This window comes from Urtica dioica, chromosome 2 (genome assembly GCF_054948205.1).
Source record: "Urtica dioica subsp. dioica isolate 48M chromosome 2, U.dioica_male_clone48M_v1_H2, whole genome shotgun sequence".
Lineage (NCBI taxonomy): Eukaryota > Viridiplantae > Streptophyta > Magnoliopsida > Rosales > Urticaceae > Urtica > Urtica dioica.
The window spans coordinates 44,501,039-44,512,815 of NC_142757.1; the positions used below are offsets into that span (position 1 = coordinate 44,501,039).

Consider the following 11,777-nt stretch of genomic DNA (forward strand, 5'->3'; position numbering starts at 1 on the left):
TTGTTTGATGTTAATTGAAATCAAATAAAATTGAATATGATACATTATTATGACACTATAGTTATTGTGATTGTGAATTGTGATTGTTCGATATAAATTGAATTAAAATGAAAATAAAATAAAATTGAATATGATATGTTATTATGAGACCATACTAATTGTATGAATTGAATTAAAATGGAAATCAAATAAAATTGAATATGATATGTTATTATCAGACCATAGTAATTGTGATTGTGATTGTTCAATATGAATTTAATTAAAATTGAAATCAAATAAAATTTGATATGATACGTTATTATGAGACTATTGTGAATTGTATTGTGATTGTTCGATATGAATTATAATCAAATAAAATTTAATATGATACAGTATTATGAGACTATTGTTAATGTGATTGTTCAATATGAATTGAAATAAAATAAGAATTGAATACGATATGTTATATGAGACCTTTATTATTGTGATTGCAAATTGTGAATTATGAGAACACCACTAAATATACTAGTTAAATTATTAATTGAAAACAACTAATTCGTTAGATTATTATTGCTGTCGTGAAGTCAATTGATATACTATTGACTATATGTTATCATAAGTAAATAGAAATATACCTTACTTTATTCCATCATATTTTCAAATATCAATTTTATGTTTATAATTATAAATTAATAATTTTACATATATAATATTAATCGTGTTTAACTGGGTCGTAATCGTGTTATTACTCGTAACCGTATTAACTGGGTCATATTCGTGCGGATCGTAATTGTGTTTCGTGTCGACCATTTAATAATCGTGTTAATCGGATTTTAATCGTGTTATCGTAATCGTGTCGTTTTGACCCATTATTTAATCGTGTTAGCGTGTTCGACCCAATTAAGAACCAACCCATTTATTGAGATCTAAATCTGCTTTAAATCGTGTCGTAACCGTTTCGTGTTTCGTGTCCGGTTCAAATTGTTGCTAATTTTTATTGACGTTTTTATGTCTCTTTGTGTACAACTCTTATTTTAAGCAGTAAAAAACACTAAATTAAGTTGAAAAATAACACTCGCGTTTCGTAGAATTGGGTAGTGTAGAGCAAGGATCAGTAAGAAAAAAAAAGGAAACTGGTACCGTTGAATTTATCGTTACCGCAGAAGAATACCGTCAAATATCGTATTTACTGAGAAGAATTCAGAAAAAAAAAATATATATAGAAAACATACAAAGTACGTAGGATATAAAATTCATAAAATTAAAAATAGTGTACCATGTTTCAACACAATATCAAATTACAAACACAACAAAAAGTAAGTTCAATAGTACAAACCAAAGTGATAAAGTTCCAACATAATCTACCAAATACTATGGTTCAACAAATTCAACATAGAATGAATATAATGACGGAGCAGCTGGTGGAGATTTTGTCGTAGAACAACTGTCGGGCCTCGACATCATCCTAACCTCCCATTCTGTCGGAGCCGTCTTTTGGCTTGACCTCTTCATCACTGCTCGTAATTGAGCTTCGTAGTTTTCTTCATCTGATTCTTTCACGCCAACTTTTTTATTCAATGTCTTGCGAAGCGTAGAATCCAACGATTGTTTCTTCTTATTTTTTACGACATTCCCTTGAAATAAAGCTTGCATCTCTGCTTTCACTTCAGGAGAGACTTTTTCACAAAATTTGACACTCTTGGTTGGGTCTACATGGGCTAGGTGTTTTTCACTCTCGTGATGCCGCCACCTCTCATAATATGCTCGCAAAATATACCTCTTAGTTGGGTCGGGGGCCGACATTCTTGTAAGTTGTAACCTACAAATTAACAAATCACCTTTAGTAAATTAAATTAAACTAACAATCATAAATCGTATTCACAAGAGCTAACATATTCACGGATTCTAAACAAAAATTTAAAATAATTCATAACAAAGTTCAATATAACCATAATCACCACTAACTAATCAAATAATTACAAAATAATTCGGATTAATTACAATAAAATTATAAACATGAACACAAACTCTAAAATTAAAAACAATTCATAACAATTTGGTCATAAATCATTAAACAAGTTCAACATAACATTAATCATCACTAACTAATCAAAAAATTACAAAATAATTCGGATTAATTCTAATAAAATTATAAACATGAACATAAACTCTAACATTAAAAACAATTCATAACAATTTGGTCATAAATCAATAAACAAGTTGAACATAACCTTAATCATAACTAACTAATAAAAAAATTACAACATAATTCGGATTAATTACAAAAAAATTAGAAACATGAACACAAACTCTAAAATAAAAAACAATTCATAAAAATTTGGTCATAAATCAATAAACAAGTTCAACATAACCTTAATCATCACTAACTAATAAAAAAATTACAACATAATTCGGATTAATTACAAAAAAAATTAGAAACATGAACACAAACTCTAAATAAACACTATATTCATGTTTACAACTATCAATTTATACTTAATCTTCAAGAATTATCAAGAAATTTCAAAAATTAAACTCAAAATCATTAAAAAAAAACATTAAAAAAAAGTCGGGAAGCTCACCGAGAAATGATGAAACTGGCGGGATCCGGGAAGAAATGGTCGTCGTCGCGTCGGGAAACTGGCGAATTGGCGGGATCCGGGCGGGATCTGGGAAAGAAGCTTCTTGCTCGTGGCGGGAATTTGGGGATCCAATACCGACGTGTATGAGCTTGTTTAGGAGGAAACCGGGTATTTATACCCGGGTTTTTTTTTAATTGAACCAGACCGGGAAGTGGGAACCGGGTTCCTCGCTGGTTCTCGGTCCGGTTCCCCCAGAATCACCGAAAACTTCCGATTTTTGAGGTCCCGGTGCCGGGGAGTTCAAAAAAGGGGGAACCGGCCCGGTTCCCCCGGGATTTCAATCCGTGGTGTAGAGAACAACTTTGTATTCAACAGTTGGGTCCGTGTAAAGTAGGCTCTTAGGATCACTGAAATAACTATCCATTTATATGGTAAGAACTAAGAACCAAACTTTCTCAGCAGGATTTTGAAATAAAGAGAATTTGATAAGTAAGTCATATGGTAGTTAAACTAAATAAAAATGATCATGTAAAGACAACAGAACATGTACTCCGAAAGTATCCATATAAAATTATTCAAAACGTTTATCTGAATTAACTGTCTTCACTACATGAAAAGGGAAAATGACATACAATTGAACATGTTCTCCGACAGTAGTATCTGTTAACCACGTTTTTGGATTAGCACTAAGAACCGTCCGTGGTTCGATCTAGGGCCGGACCCTATGACCGCACGTAGGTTGGGTTTGATGAAGTTCTTCTCTTCTCGTCGTGTTTGTGTTATTCGGATATTTGGGTCTCCGGGTTCTTGAGTTTCCGAGTCTTTGGATCTTCCGCGTTCATCGTGTTCTTCGCGTTCATCATGTTCTTCAACCTGAGAATCAAGAAACATGAACTAGGGTGCGCGGAGGGTTTTCCCCCGACGCGCACTCCAACGCTCAACATTAGTAGAGGTGGAGGGTCTCATCTCGTCTCTATAGGGTAGAGAGAGGAAATATTTCTCTAGTGAGAGAGAAGCAGAGCTTTTTTAAGTCCAGAGAGAACTTTTTTTGAGAGAGAGTTGAGATGAGGTATTTATAGGAGTAAAGAGTTTGGTGAAAAGTACTTGATTAGGTGGTGGAGATGGCCGGGTGGTCTTGGCCGGGTGAAGACAACCGGGTGATTTTGGCCGAGTGAAGATGACCGGGTGGTCTTGGCCGGGTGAAGACAACCGGGTGATTTTGGCCGGGTGGTCTTGGCCGGGTGAAGACAACCGGGTGATTTTGGCCGAGTGAAGATGGCCGGGTGGTCTTGGCCGGGTGAAGATGACCGGGTGGTCTTTTTTGTGGCTTTGTCTTGAAGATTTGTCAAGAAGTCTAGCTTGAAAGCATTCTTTGAGAGTCTTTTGAAATACATTTCATGAGTGTTGACTCGGAGCTTGGTGCGTGAGTTTGCTTTGTGGGCTTGTGCATTATGTATGGACTTGATGTATTATTTTTTGCTCTCTGGGTGTCGTTTTTACATTGTGAAAACGACGGCATAACATTAACCCCCTAGTTTCTTGTGCGACTTGTCGTGCGAGAAATTTGTCTGGTGTTCCCCGAGAGTTTTGTTGTTGATGTCTTTCTATTTGCTCTTGTGGCTAAGAGATTTACCTCGTACAGATGCGTTTTGTGGGGCATGGATTTGTAAAATGTGACATCGTGGGGTTTGTGTCTCGTCGACGTAAGTCTCAAAAGATTTTGATATCGGAAGATTGTGTCTCGGAAGACTTCGATCTCGAAAGATTTTGTCTTGGAAGACTTCGATCTCAGAAGATCGTGCCTCGGAAGGTGTGAGTCTCGGAAGACTTGGATCTCGGAAGATCGTGCCTCGGAAGGCGTCAGTCTCGGAAGACTTGGATCTCGGAAGATCGTGCCTCGGAAGACGTGAGTCTCGGAAGACTTGGATCTCGTAAGATCGTGCCTCGGAAGGCGTGCGTCTCGGAAGACTTGGATCTCGTAAGATCGTGCCTCGGAAGGCGTGCGTCTCGGAAGACTTCGATCTCGGAAGATCGTGCCTCGGAAGGCGTGCGTCTCGAAAGACTTCGATCTCGGAAGATCGTGCATCGAAAGGCGTGCGTCTCGGAAGACTTCGATCTCGGAAGATCGTGCCTCGTAAGGCGTACGTCTCGGAAGACTTCGATCTCGGAAGATCGTGCCTCGGAAGGCGTGCGTCTCAGAAGACTTCGATCTTGGAAGATCGTGCCTCGGAAGGCGTGGGGGACCCAAGAAAAACTTATGTTGAGTGGTGCAACGACTCAAACTTCTTACGGCTGAGTAAGTCCCTTTCGTGGCTGTGCTCGATCTCGGAAGATCAGGGTCTCGGGAGACCATGCCTCGTAAGGCGAGCTTTGCTTGGGACCGACTCGAGCTATTAGTGGTATGGGGCATTGCACTCCTCAATGTAGATTTTGCGAGGGTCTCACTTAGGATCGATAATTTTCCGAACCGCCGGGAGTTTAAGCGAAACATACTCCGAATACCATGATGACTCAACCACTTACGGTTAGGGTTGGTGCCTTTTTGGGCTAGGCTCACTCGTACCCCTTGAGATCGGGGCTTTGCCCTTCTTAGGACTAGTCCGAGCCATATCGGGTCGGAGTCATTATACCACTCGGGCCCGATCACACCTTAGCTATCCGGGGTCGTATGTTCGAATTTCCAAGGAGGCGTTGAGCGACTAGGGTCGCGAGCCAGAGAGGCATTTGAGCGACAAGGGTCGGAGGCAAGGTCGCGTTTGAGCGACAAGAGTTGCAATGCAAGGTGACGTTGAGCGACAATGGTCGCGAAGCCAATGAGGCGTTGAGCTACAATGGTCGTTGTCGCGAACCTTGTTTTCAGGGCTTGATTAAGTATTCTAACCGAGGACTTTGTCAATGGTCTCTTTGTTTGTGTCCGGTCGGATCGTCTCGGGAACCCCTCCTTCTAGCGCCAAAATGTTAACCGCGTTTTTGGATTAGCACTAAAAACCGTCCGTGGTTCGATCTAGGGCCGGACCCTATGACCGCACGTAGGTTGGGTTTGATGAAGTTCTTCTCTTCTCGTCGTGTTTATGTTATTCGGATATTTGGGTCTCCGGGTTCTTGAGTTTCCGGGTCTTTGGATCTTCCGCGTTCATCGTGTTCTTCGCGTTCATCATGTTCTTCAACCTGAGAATCAAGAAACATGAACTAGGGGGCGCGGAGGGTTTTCCCCCGACGCTCAACATTAGTAGAGGTGGGGGGTCTCATCTCGTCTCTATAGGGTAGAGAGAGGAAATTTTTTCTCTAGTGAGAGAGAAGCAGAGCTTTTTTAAGTCCAGAGAGAACTTTTTTTGAGAGAGAGTTGAGATGAGGTATTTATAGGAGTAAAGAGTTTGGTGAAAAGTACTTGATTAGGTTGTGGAGATGGCCGGGTGGTCTTGGCCGGGTGAAGACAACCGGGTGATTTTGGCCGAGTGAAGATGACCGGGTGGTCTTGGCCGGGTGAAGACAACCGGGTGATTTTGGCCGAGTGAAGATGGCCGGGTGGTCTTGGCCGGGTGAAGATGACCGGGTGGTCTTTTTTGTGGCTTTGTCTTGAAGATTTGTCAAGAAGTCTAGCTTGAAAGCATTCTTTGAGAGTCTTTTGAAAGACATTTCATGAGTGTTGACTCGGAGCTTGGTGCGTGAGTTTGCTTTGTGGGCTTGTGCATTATGTATGGACTTGATGTATTATTTTTTGCTCTCTGGGTGTCGTTTTTACATTGTGAAAATGACGGCATAACATTAACCCCCTAGTTTCTTGTGCGACTTGTCGTGCGAGAAATTTGTCTGGTGTTCCCCGAGAGTTTTGTTGTTGATGTCTTTCTATTTGCTCTTGTGGCTAAGAGATTTACCTCGTACAGACGCGTTTTGTGGGGCATGGATTTGTAAAATGTGACATCGTGGGGTTTGCGTCTCGTCGACGTAAGTCTCAAAAGATTTTGATATCGGAAGATTGTGTCTCGGAAGACTTCGATCTCGAAAGATTTTGTCTTGGAAGACTTCGATCTCAGAAGATCGTGCCTCGGAAGGTGTGAGTCTCGGAAGACTTGGATCTCGGAAGATCGTGCCTCGGAAGGCGTAAGTCTCGGAAGACTTGGATCTCGGAAGATCGTGCCTCGGAAGACGTGAGTCTTGGAAGACTTGGATCTCGTAAGATCATGCCTCGGAAGGCGTGCGTCTCGGAAGACTTGGATCTCGTAAGATCGTGCCTCGGAAGGCGTGCGTCTCGGAAGACTTCGATCTCGGAAGATCGTACCTCGGAAGGCGTGCGTCTCGAAAGACTTCGATCTCGGAAGATCGTGCATCGAAAGGCGTGCGTCTCGGAAGACTTCGATCTCGGAAGATCGTGCCTCGTAAGGCGTGCGTCTCGAAAGACTTCGATCTCGGAAGATCGTGCCTCGGAAGGCGTGCGTCTCGGAAGACTTCGATCTTGGAAGATCGTGCCTCGGAAGGCGTAGGGGACCCAAGAAAAACTTATGTTGAGTGGTGCAACGACTCAAACTTCTTACGGCTGAGTAAGTCCCTTTCGTGGCTGTGCTCGATCTCGGAAGATCAGGGTCTCGGGAGACCATGCCTCGTAAGGCGAGCTTTGCTTGGGACCGACTCGAGCTATTAGTGGTATGGGGCATTGCACTCCTCAATGTAGATTTTGCGAGGGTCTCACTTAGGATCGATAATTTTCCGAACCGCCGGGAGTTTAAGCGAAACATACTCCGAATACCATGATGACTCAACCACTTACGGTTAGGGTTGGTGCCTTTTTGGGCTAGGCTCACTCGTACCCCTTGAGATCGGGGCTTTGCCCTTCTTAGGACTAGTCCGAGCCATATCGGGTCGGAGTCATTATACCACTCGGGCCCGATCACACCTTAGCTATCCGGGGTCGTATGTTCGAATTTCCAAGGAGGCGTTGAGCGACTAGGGTCGCGAGCCAGAGAGGCATTTGAGCGACAAGGGTCGGAGGCAAGGTCGCGTTTGAGCGACAAGAGTTGCAATGCAAGGTGACGTTGAGCGACAATGGTCGCGAAGCCAATGAGGCGTTGAGCTACAATGGTCGTTGTCGCGAACCTTGTTTTCAGGGCTTGATTAAGTATTCTAACCGAGGACTTTGTCAATGGTCTCTTTGTTTGTGTCCGGTCGGATCGTCTCGGGAACCCCTCCTTCTAGCGCCAAAATGTTAACCGCGTTTTTGGATTAGCACTAAAAACCGTCCGTGGTTCGATCTAGGGCCGGACCCTATGACCGCACGTAGGTTGGGTTTGATGAAGTTCTTCTCTTCTCGTCGTGTTTATGTTATTCGGATATTTGGGTCTCCGGGTTCTTGAGTTTCCGGGTCTTTGGATCTTCCGCGTTCATCGTGTTCTTCGCGTTCATCATGTTCTTCAACCTGAGAATCAAGAAACATGAACTAGGGGGCGCGGAGGGTTTTCCCCCGACGCTCAACATTAGTAGAGGTGGGGGGTCTCATCTCGTCTCTATAGGGTAGAGAGAGGAAATTTTTTCTCTAGTGAGAGAGAAGCAGAGCTTTTTTAAGTCCAGAGAGAACTTTTTTTGAGAGAGAGTTGAGATGAGGTATTTATAGGAGTAAAGAGTTTGGTGAAAAGTACTTGATTAGGTTGTGGAGATGGCCGGGTGGTCTTGGCCGGGTGAAGACAACCGGGTGATTTTGGCCGAGTGAAGATGACCGGGTGGTCTTGGCCGGGTGAAGACAACCGGGTGATTTTGGCCGAGTGAAGATGGCCGGGTGGTCTTGGCCGGGTGAAGACAACCGGGTGATTTTGGCCGAGTGAAGATGGCCGGGTGGTCTTGGCCGGGTGAAGATGACCGGGTGGTCTTTTTTGTGGCTTTGTCTTGAAGATTTGTCAAGAAGTCTAGCTTGAAAGCATTCTTTGAGAATCTTTTGAAAGACATTTCATGAGTGTTGACTCGGAGCTTGGTGCGTGAGTTTGCTTTGTGGGCTTGTGCATTATGTATGGACTTGATGTATTATTTTTTGCTCTCTGGATGTCGTTTTTACATTGTGAAAACGACGGCATAACAGTATCCAAATAAAATTCAAACAACGGTTATCTGAATTAAATTCAAACAACGGTTATCTTAATTAACTATCAACACTATATGAAAGTGGAAATGACATCAATTAGCTATAACAATTTTGATAATTTGAACTAAAATAATAAAAATTGTAGTTTTAGACATTTTTACTAGTCTCCGATTCCAAGGTTCGAAGCATCAAGGTGCCTCTCTATGATCTTCGATGCCTTTGACTTTCTCATTAATGTGGAGGTGTGGGGTGCGGTTATTATTTTTTTTTTACTTCTAAGAAGAAATGTGATATTCACAGCTTTATCTTTCGGGGGGATGTTCTTTATTTATTAGGTCTGTTCTTAGGCTTTAATGAAATGGAGGATGAGGATTTGATCAAGGAAATAAGACATACATACATATATATATATATATATATATATATATATATATATATATATATATATATATATATATATATATAAATTTTCATACCAAAAGTGGAAATTTACGAAATAACTACATGATCGTGGGGTTTATTACCTACGAACACTGACCTCAACCTTATAAAATGTGAGAAGAATAAGGAGGAGAGTAGGACAATTTTAATAGAGAACTCTTGCTTAAAAGCTTCACCCAGTATGTGCTTAATATCTTTCTTTATTAAATTTGTCTTTATTTAAAGATAATTCCACGTACGTAGAGTTTCGGCATCTTAGAGCATCTTTAATGGTTTAGCTAAATGTATTAGCTCTATTTGCCACATAGATTTTTCTAGAGCTAAATAGTTAAGCAACTAGCTTAATAGAGCCAATTTGCTTAGATTTGTTTAGCTAAATCAATAGTCAATATGAAAAATAATGATTAAGCAACTAACTAAACATTTTTTATATTTACAAGCAAATCTCTATAATTGTTAAGCAAAAAACCATTAAAGATGCTCTAATCGATTCTTTGCGGAACAGTTTGTAATATTATTATCCGACAAAAAGGGGACAATATCCCAATCAGAAATTAAAAGATTAGAACTTATAATAATCAGGAACGAATTTAATTACTTAACACATTGCATGACATCTTGTAATAACAACGTAATGTTCCGATAAGAAGATCCTTGATCTTTCACCATGGCCATCTTAGAAGCCTCACTCAGCTTCTCAACTCTCTCTCTCCTCTCTCTACCTTCCTTCGTAATCGTAAGCCTCTCCAAACCCTCCACGATCTTCTCACTAGTCACCGGCGACCCATCATCGCCGTCGAAACCACTCTCCTCTTCTTCGCCGAGATGAACCACCGATTCAGCCCCGAGCCCGACGCCGATCCCCAGAACCCCGACCACAAAAGCCTCGTTCATGAACTGGTCCCCGAACAAAGGCCACGTCAGCATCGGAACCCCGCCGGAGATTCCTTCGAGGACCGAGTTCCAACCGCAGTGCGTGACGAACGCTCCGACGGAGCCGTGGGACAGAATCGAAGCCTGCGGGGCCCACCCGCGGAGTATCAACCCTCGGTCCTTCGTCCTCTCTTCGAACCCTTCCTTTCCGGCGAGCCAACGCTCGATCTCTTCCCTTTTGTACCCTCCTCTCACCACCCACACGAACGGCCTTCTAGAACGTTCCAGCCCTAAACCCAGCTCGACTGTCTGGCTCAGAGTCAGCCGGTTCATGCTCCCGAGGCACGCGTACACGACGGAGCGTGGCTCCCACGCGTCGAGCCACGTCGCGGCGAGCTTCCGTCTCGACGAAGAGTTTGGATCGTCCGCGTGGCCTCGCTCGGCCTTGTCGAGATCGGTCTCGTTCACCAGCGAGGCCGGTCCAACGCACCAGACCCTACGACTCGTCGTTCTCCGGTACGCCTCGGCGTAGACCTCTTCGAGCTCGTCGAAGCTGTTGACGAGATATCCGAAAGCCTCGGATTCCTCGGTCTCCTTTGTTGTCTTCTCTCGGAAGAGGTTGAGCTCTGGGTCCGAGGACGGGTTGAACGGGCCGGGAAGCTGGGCCCGGGAGAGCTCGACGGCCGGGCCGGGCAGCCCCGGGAGCCGAAACTTCTCGGACGAGTCCAAAACAGCCTTCTCGAGATCGGACCGAGAGAAATGGAGGTTGCGAATGGAGAGGATAGTGAAACAGCTCATCCCGTCGAAGAGGATCCTCGGGATATGGAACCTCCTCGCCGTCTCGGCGGTCCACGTCACGTTCTTGTCCGAGACGATGCAGTTGATATCTCCTCCTCCGGCGCCGGCGAGGTGTCTCTCGAGCGGCTCTTGGAGGAGACACGTGGCGCGAAGGAAGCTGGACATGTGGGCCGGGGAGGGAAGCGAGTCGACGTTCTCGGTGTGTGGGAATGGGAGTGAGAGGAGGCGAATGTCGAGGCCGGCCATGGCTCGGTCGCGCTCGATGATGGGCTCGAATCGGACGGAGTTCAGAGGGGTCGTGACGATCGTGACCGTCACGCGCTCGCGTTTCGCGAGTAGTCTCGCGATGTCCACCATCGGGATAGCATGGCCTTGGAACATCAGTGGAACCATTAGAAAATGAAGCTTTTTATTTGCCTCTTCTTTCATAGTCTTATTACTACCACTAGGCATTATATTGTATTCTAGCTCTTTGGAGAAGCTAGCTTCCTGAAGAATTATCTATATATGGAATGTACTGTATATGGAAATGATATGGAATTTTTTTTCGTTTTCCTTTTTTTGAAATCGAGGGAACCTTTCATTAATGAGGCACATAATTTTGCAGGGCTTGGATGGCTGTCTTTCAGTAATGATGACAGCAACGACTGTGTGGTAAATTAATAATAAAAAATAATAGTAATATTATACATATTTAATATAAATAAGTGTGCCTGACAACCTGACAACCTGACAACCTGACAACCCGAATTGTGTGGTAGTGTGGTACCAAATAACATTAATTATGTGTATTGTATGTCGAATAAACTTTTTTTTTTTTTTTTTTTTTTTGGTTTTGGTTTTGGTTTGAGGAATCGAATAAACTTTTTTAAACGTCCAAATTGATTGTATTTTTTTGGGAAAATATTAAGAGTATCTCTTGTGTTTAATCGAAATGTGAGATTTATCTCCTCTATTTTTAGAAATATCAGACATATCCCTCCAGTTTAATATAAATGACAAATACATCCCCTAAAAAAATGTTATATTACAAATAA

The 11,777-nt window shown here is 42.8% G+C and overlaps 1 pseudogene; it reads right to left on the reverse strand.

Moving 5' to 3' along the window:
* Positions 1-9,559: 9,559 nt before the first annotated feature.
* On the reverse strand, positions 9,560-11,209 carry LOC149404923 (UDP-glycosyltransferase 73C4 pseudogene; annotated as a pseudogene).
* Positions 11,210-11,777: the final 568 nt, after the last annotated feature.